The sequence below is a fragment of the Gossypium hirsutum genome, chromosome A04 (genome assembly GCF_007990345.1).
Source record: "Gossypium hirsutum isolate 1008001.06 chromosome A04, Gossypium_hirsutum_v2.1, whole genome shotgun sequence".
Lineage (NCBI taxonomy): Eukaryota > Viridiplantae > Streptophyta > Magnoliopsida > Malvales > Malvaceae > Gossypium > Gossypium hirsutum.
In genome coordinates, this window is record NC_053427.1 from 22,925,492 (window position 1) to 22,934,828 (window position 9,337).

The following is a 9,337-nucleotide window of genomic DNA, read 5'->3' on the forward strand; positions in this document are numbered from 1 at the left end:
AAAATTTTTCTTTTCTTTTCTTTAACTCACGGCAATGGGGGGCATGGATGAGACCATTCTTTTTTTTTTTTCATCACTCCTCCCTTTCATTATTTAATTACCATGCTCATTATTTTATTGTTTCCACCCATGATGCACCAACACAACATGTCTATGACATGTCTTGCCCATCACACTTGGTCTACCATACTTGTCATGGCCGGCCACTACTAATAGAGGGGGAAATTGACATGCAAGTCCCCCCTTTTTCAACATGCACTAATAGGTCCTTATGCTTTGACCTATCACATTTCAAAATTTTCTCACATAAGTCCTATTTACTAAAACTCACATGCAATCGACTAAATCGAAGCTTGAAATTTTCACACATTCATAATTACATATTCTAGACAATAAATATCACATTTGAACATTTCGGTGACTCGGTTTAGCGGTCCCGAAACCACTTCCCGACTAGGGTCAATTTTGGGCTGTCACAGGAGCTATCCATATTGGTGCAGTCCCCGGTACAAAATCAATTGCAAACTCTACCTCTCTGACCGGTGGTAACCCTGGCAACTCTTCTGGGAACACGTCTGGATATTCACAAATTACTGATATAGGTTCGATCTTCAATCCAGACACCTTAGTATTTAGTACATATGCAAGAAATGCTTCACAACCCTTTCTTACATACCTCTGAGCCAACATCGATGAAATCACAATAGGCAATTCACCTGACTCAACCTGAATAGTTTCAGTATTTTGACATTTTAATTCAATAACCTTTTGTCTACAATTCACTACGACATCATGCAGAGTCAACCAATCAATTCCAAGTATCACGTCAAACTTATCAAATGGCAAAAGTATTAAGTCGGCCAGAAAATAGTGGCCCCGAATCATTAAAGGACAACTTTTACAAACTTTATCAACTAAAACATGTTTGCCTAAGGGGTTCTACACCTCAATCAAAAATCAGTAGACTCAACAAGCTAATTCTTACTAGATACAAAATTCACGTAAATATAGGAATGAGTTGATCCAGGATCAATTAATGCAACTACATTAGTATCATAAAGAGAAAATGTACCAGTGATCACATTAGGGGAGGACACATCCTCATGAGCACAAATAGCATAAGCTCTCACAGGTGCTCTAGCTTCCGATCTGATAGCTGTGTCTTTGGATACTCCTTTGCTAATAGTCCCATTTCCCATATTTCTCACTAGTCCCCCTCTAGTAGTAGTGTTACTCGATCTTGCATTCAGAAAATTATCTTTCTCAGCCATTTTAGGGCAGTCTCGGATAAAGTGATCCTGGGAGCCACATTTGAAGCAAGTTCAGTTATTCATCTTACATTCATTAGGATGTCATCTACTGCAGTGTTGGCATCCAGGCTTATTAGACCTAGCATTACCTATGCTCGCTATGGATGTAGTTTGGGCCTTAGAACGCAAATATTGCTTATCACGATCTCTATTGGGATTCCCAGCTGAAGCATTGGAGCGAGTATACAAACCTCTCAATTTCTTAGATTAAGATTGAAACTACTTATTCATCAGCCTCTTTCTCAAATCTCTAGCCTCAAACTCAGCTTTTCTCTTTTCCTTACTCAACCCCTCAACTTTGCAAGCTCGTTCGACTAGCACAACAAATCCTTTCAACTTTAAAATCCGAACTAACAGCTTGATGCCCTAATTCAGCCCATCTTCGAATTTCTTACACATAATAGCCTCTGTTGAAACACATTCTCGAGCATACATACTGAGTCTAACAAACTCTCGCTTGTATTCAATCATATGGCCCTATTTTAGTTCTAAGAACTCTTTACATTTCTGATCAATAAATCGTTGACTAATGTACTTCTTTCTAAATTCCTGTTCGAAGAAATCCCAAGTAACTCTTTCCCTCGGTACCACAGATATAAGAGTGTTCCACCGTTGATATGACATATCCCTCAGAAGTGATATAGCACATTTCAAGCACTCCTTCAGTGTGCAAGAAAGCTCATCAAATACTCAAATAGAGTTCTCAACCCAGAATTCTACTCTCTCGGTATCATCATTAACATTTGCTCTAAATTCTTCAGCCCCTTATTTCCAAATCTTATCTGCTAGAGGCTTATTCAATCTTCCCAATTCCACACCTTGAGGAGCTATGGGAACCGGTTGAGGGTTAGGTGAGGGTGGAAGATGTTGGGCAGTCGGATTTGTCTGAACAAACTCGAAAAACTGCTCATTTATCTTTTGGAAGAAGGCTTCTCTAGCCTCTCCTCCTTGACTAATCATCATTGGTCTACTTTCAGATGGCGCAGTCCCTTGAGTGGGAGCTGACGCATTACTCTCAACGTCATCAGGCACTTCTCGGTTGGGATCCATTTACTATATGAAAACACAATTTAAATTGTCAAGAGTCGTCACACTATCAAAATTTATATATGGCATGTATTGCTAGACTCTTACACACGCTACGTTAGTCTGAGAATCGACTAAACCATAGCTCTGATACCACTAAATGTAACACCCTTACCCGTATTCAAAGTCGGAATAGGGTGCGAGGCATTACTAGACTTACCACACAAACAATCATACAATTCTAAACTAGAAATTTTATGTCCAAATTAAAACCATTCATATTTAATCACAAAGTCCCTAATACGAGCTTACGAGGCCCAAAACATGCTTTGGAAGTGGTAAATTATATTTCGATGAAATAGATGCAGACTTTACATGATCGGGACACACGCCCGTGCTTGAGGTTGGTCCCTCACATGGCTGAGATACACGCTCGTGTCTCTGCTCGTGTGCTCAATTCTGAGCATTCTGTTTCTCAAAAATAAGGTGCAGGGGACACACGGCCAAAACACACACCCATAGGGCAGACCGTGTGTCACACATGGCCTAGACACACGCCTATGTGTCTACTCATGTGGACAAAATAAAAGCTATCTACCAAGCCATTTGTCACCCTTATTTACACCTACATACAAAAGATCAAGGGCATAATCCATGGCATGTTTAAGCAATCAAAACATCCAAAACCAAGGCTAAATCATATCATTCATTGGCAATACTTAACATATTTACTATAGCATAATTTACCAAATCAATTCATACCAAACTCACGTTCACAATTATCAATATGAATACTTTCATCATGTGTAATTCTACTTAGATTTCCTAGCACACCAAAGGACCTATCACATCCATTTCACAATAAGTCATTTAACCATAATAAACATATAGCAAACCATTATAAAACACAAAAACAAGAAGGCATTAACATATACTTATATAAATGGGCTTACAATCATTTTAGTCAAAATAAGCCAATTAGATGGCTAAATACCACATTACCTTAAACAAATATAATACAATACATTTGGCCAAAACAAATGACTCGATAACAAAATGACCAATTCCCTATACATGCAATACTTTCAAAATACTAAGATCATCTATACCCAAAAAAGAGAGTTTGATAGTGTGATTCGAATCTCCGGAAATCTCCAATCCGAATTAGCTTGGCAACACTATAAAACATGGAAAATAAATGAAGTATGCTATATAGCTTAGTAAGCTCGTCCTCAAGCAAAATATGTATGAGTATGCATGAATGCATGAATTTTCCATAACACACAGTTGCCATATATACTGCTAAACAATTATTTGTATATTCTATACCTCTATTCTCAGCAATCTTCTATTAAAACAAAAAAAATTTATTCAAGTTTTGTAGGTTTGTTTAGCAAACGACGTGTAGAAAATGATACCTCAAAATAAGAATTCCTAAGTATTCATTCAATTCTAACTGTAGTAAATACCTCCTAATGCACTTAGGTTATCTTTCCTCTAAACTTAGTTTCTCTATTCTCATTTATTCTGTCATTTCAAAACTTTAATTACAAATATTTTTTTTCTAAGGATTTCATCTTGTCACATGGTTTCTTTACTTGACATATCTCAATGGAGCATACACTAGATTGCCTGGTATTACATCATGTCACAATTTGAATGTAACTCACGCATGAAGCTAAGGCTTTTAACTAAAAAGATGGATGGAGCAAACAACTACCTCCTTAGCTAATCAGCCTATTACTACAGTGAAATGTCCCTCAACTATTTGTTTTCTCCTTTTTTTTCTTATTTTTTATTTTTACTCATTTTTATTTAAACTTGCTTTTTCTTATCAAGAATACAATGGAGCAAACAAAGTATTGTTGATCTGCTCAACATTTTCAAACATTGGAATGTTTCTTATCATTTTGCCATGATATTTATTATTACACACTGTCGGTTTACTGAAATTAAGTTTAAGAATTCCTAAATGTATTAAAAGAAACCTACTATAGACTAATTACAACTATAAATAGGGCATTCTACTTTTAGGAATAAATTTTCCCACAACTATCCTAAACTAAACATACCTATTCACCCATCACAATTTCTAATTTTATCGAAGAATTATTATCCTCATCAAATATCATAGATAACAATATACTTGTCATAGTCTGGCAGTTACTTTGCATTTGTATATAATGGAAAAATGAATGAAAAAATGCATGAATACTAAAACATATATCTACCACATACAATATTTACAACACAATACATCCCCAAAGCTAAGGGATGCATTGTCCTAAATGCATGAACAATAAAACATTTCAAAATGCAAAAAAAAAATAACTTACAAATATAAAAATGCAATGACAACCAAATAGGAATGCATGAATCATATGATATTAAAAAAAAGATACAAATGAAAATAAAAACAAAAGCTTGGAAGGAATTTTGGTTACTCTAGTTAGGTTGGGTTGATTTTCTGGCAGTGTGTTTATACTGCTGCTTCTTTTCCACTTCACCAACATCATCTGAAACTGATTTCCTAGTAGCTTTCTTGTAGTGCTTCCTTTTTAGTTGGTTAATTGGCACCTTTTCTTCATCATTCGTATATTATTTTGTGAAATCATCAATCACTTGATGAATCACAGACTCTTGTTCGGTCACAAATGCAGTGGATTTCAGTGTAGTGGCAGTTGTAGCAGGTGTAGAAGTTTGAGTCATATCAGCTTCATCTTTATCATATACAATATTTATGGATTCAGTTTTCTCCTCCTCTCCCTCTTTTTTTGTGTTCTTCTTCTCTATAGTGGCTTATTATCCATCTTTATCATCATCTTTTGGCTCCAACAACAATTCTTTAGGAAAATAGAGAATGTACACATAGGCCGAGTAAAGTTCTTATGAAGAGGTTTCTTAATGGCTTTGTCTCGTCATCTAACATATCCCCAAAATAGAGCCATATCTTCTTAAGCTCGGCCAAAATTAGTAACTACCCTTAGTTGTTGTTTTTCCATCAGGCGAAATTGTTGATGCAACATCTCAAGAGCATCAATCACTTTCTGCTCAAAGCCACTATGAGATGTTGATAGGGCAACATCACTAGTCATAAGTGGAAAAGCTGTGGATGTAGTGTCAGGATGCTTTGACATTTCCTCCCCTAAAACTCCTAAGGCAATTTACTTGGTTATGGCTCTTTTATTGGGGATTTTCTCTTCATTTTCTTGAGTAGGAACCTTTACTTTTTGACATAGTGCCGTAATGAGCGACGAAAAGTTTAAGGTATCGGCGTTCTTTTATGTGCAGGTGGACTTCTTTAAAAATAATTTTTCCAACATTTATCTTTCTTCTAGTTATAATCAAGTGAAGCAACAATATTCATTCCTTGGAAATAGTAGAGTTGTGTGTAGAAGGGCTAAGATGAGATTCAAGGAAATGATACCATACCCGACATTGAGGCTTCAAAGTTACAAGGTCAATAGTGTAGCAATCATTTCGAGAAACTGTCCATCTTATTCCTTTTACACAAAAATCTATCAAAACTTGGTTGAGTCCTTCAGTTGTCATTGTCTTGACAAATTGAGAGTGTTCATCAGAGCCTTTAGGTAACCCATATTGCGTATTGGTTAAGTCTTCATCGAATGAAACCGAGACACCGTGTACATAGATGAAAGCATTTTTAGGAGAGGTTAAATATGCATAAAATTATTTGACTACCTTAGTAAAGACGTTATCAGGGTGAAACAAGAAGATTATCCACTCGTGTTTCTCTACAACAGATGAGATGGCTTCAGAATAGCCCATAAAGGGGGCATCTTAGAAAAGGAAACCTTTTTCCATGCAAAAAGGTCGCTTTGAATGTCTGCAGATGCACAAAGGTGGAAAAAGATGGTGTTTGGTGAGCCACTTGAGAGAAAATAGTAACTATAAAATGAAAAAGGTGAGTCCTTTACAATTTATAGAGTAAAAAAAATAGAGAAGGGTGAAGAAGATGAAATAGAAAAAAATTTAGAAAATGAGTGAATCGACTAGGGTAAAGCGTGAAAGAAAATATAGCAGTGACATGGGGGATAAGATTAACCTGAAATTGTGCTTTGACACAGAAAAAAGAAAAATTGAGCTTGAAAAGTAAAAATAATAGAAAAAATTACTAAACTAAAATTAACTAATATATCAAATGGGTTGATTTCTAAAAACCCAGGCTGTAATGTGCCTACAACAAGAGAAAATAAAGTTAAGTAAACCTATTGGTAAACTAAACAAAGAAATTAAAAAAAAAGTAAATGAATAAAAAAAATGTAGGGGAGAAATATTAAGCAATTCGAAAAGTGATGGAATTTTTATCACGAATTATAGGAGCTCCAAAGTAATGCTTTAATCGTTAGCCATTGACTTTGAAAGGAGAACTAATCTTTCTGTCTTTGACTTCTACATCTCCATGAGGATAGACATGCACTATCTCAAATGGACTAGACCAACGAGATTTTAATATGTTAGGAAACAATTTAAGCCTAGAATTAAATAGTAAGACTTGTTTTCCAGGTGCAAATTATCATGTCATGCCATCGTTTGGTCTTTTCTTTTTACAGCTTGGCATTTTCATAAGCTTGTGCTTTGAATTCTTCCATCTCATTCAACTCCAATAGGCAGTTAGTACAAGCAGCACTCCAATCCATTTTCAATTTCTTAATTTCCCAATATGTCTTATGTTCAAGTTCAACGGGCAAATGACAAGGTTTCCCATAAGCAAGCTTGAAAGGTGACATCCCCAATGGTGTCTTGAATGTAGTTCAATATGCCCACAAAGCTTTATCCAATCTGGATGACCAATTTTTGCAGGTGGGATTGACTACCTTCTCCAGAATTTGTTTAATCTCTTTATTAGAGACTTCCGCTTGTCCATTTGTTGGGGAAGGGTATGCCGTGGAATTTTATGTTTAACTCCATACCTATTCAAAGCATTAGCAACTAATTTGCAGTCAAGGAATAAACCTTCATCACTAATCAGAGCATGAGGGGTACCAAACCTGGTAAAAATATTCTTATGAAAAAATTTTAGTACCGATTTGGCATCATTCGTTGGTAGAGCAACAACCTCAACCTGTAATAACCCGATTTAGACCCTAGTCAGAACGATGGTTTCGGGACCACAAATCTGAGTCAGAAAAATATTTAAAAATTATTTTTTGTGTTTATTATGTGTGAATTTGTGTGTGTGAAATGTTTGGTATTGTACTTATGAAACGAAGTATAGTGGGTTATATTTTAAGCATTTGATTTTTATGGTTATATGTTTATATTGAGTTAACAAGATATAAGGAATAACGAAACATGTTAGTTTGGTTGTTTTAAAAAAATAAAAAATATATTATATGACTAACTTGTAATGAAAGTTTATTCTGGATTGTTTTATGATCGGAAATGCCTCGTAATCCTATTCCTGTGACGGATACGAGTTAAGGGTGTTACATTTGAATGGTATCAGAGCTATGGTTTAGTCGACTCTAGGACTATCATAGCGTATGTGAGTCTAACTATACATGCCATATTTAACCTGCGATAGTGTGATATCTCCTGACTCTGACGAAAATTATTTTGATGAGATAGATAAGTTTCCAACCAAGCTAATTTTGATAGTACAGAATGTGTTCTGGAATGTTTGAATGGAAATGTGTTGATGATGAGTTGAAACACATAAAGGTGTGGATTAAAGAGTATAATATATTGATGTTGACAAATTTTATAATTATATGGGCATATAGATTATGATATTTGAGTTGTGATTATTATCTAAAACGCTTTGATTGTGAATTAATGATTTGAGTTGGTATATGAACTAAGTGCTAAGAACAAAAGTGATTAAAAATAGATGTTTATTAAATGTTTGGGTAATGTAAAAATTATAATGAACTGATTAATTGTGAAAGTATGTATTATGAGTATTTATGTGTAAATTAAATTTGAGGCTTTACTACCCTCACCCCCTTATCCATAAAATGTTACAATAAAATCTGTAAGAATTGGGTTGAATAAGCCTATGGGTGTGGAATTACAGAAGTTCGTGTTCGGAAGGTTAATAATGAGGCCAGAAAAATGAATGAATCAGCAAATAAAGACAGTATTAAAAGAGATATTGGATAGTTCTGAAAACTATTCAGATTATATAAAATCACTGTTACAAAAGAAGTTAATTCCGATTAAATGATCTATTCAGGTATGTTATCTAAATAAATTATTAAATAGAAGCATCTCTGGATTGATTTCTATTATTGATGGAATATTATGAATTTCATGATGAATGAATTAGACAGTTGAATAATATTTGAATTGTATTGATGGCTGAGTGTAGTGGTTATAGTCGGGCAGTTACTATGACTTCTTCTGAGTACTCTATGTGTACATTTATCTTCAGAAATATATCTAACTGTTTAATTTTAGAAGGAATTCTTACCGTATGAGAATCTTAGCTAAATATGTTTATAGATGAAAGCATCATTGATCTGTTTGAGGTTATGTTCAACGTTGCTCTGTCTATCTTTGATATTCATTCTTTTATGTGGATATGAAAATTGACAGTAAAACTCTGTATAATGCTAATATTCTATTTCTACGGGTTATTATTCTGTTAAATATACATGAAGATTATATTGCTTCTGTTATTTTGGATTTCAGTATTTATGAGTGATGTTATTCTTTCTGGAAATTTTTTGGGATATAATTGGAATTGTTATCATTATATATGGGTTGTAATTTTCAGAAATCTTTTGTAGCTTCATACATTGAAATTTCGCTATTTTGGTTTTCTTATGATCTGTATGATTATCTTTATGGGATATCTATTTGACGGAAATGGCTATATCTGTTATAATCATAATTTCTATTCTAAAAACTTGGGAAGTACCACAGTACTGTTATTAGAGTTATAAAAGTTGTGCTTCTGCATTGATTGCTGCTCAAATCATATTTGATTTTCTTCTAGGTCCAGATACTTTATTATTAGTTAGGATATTATCTAT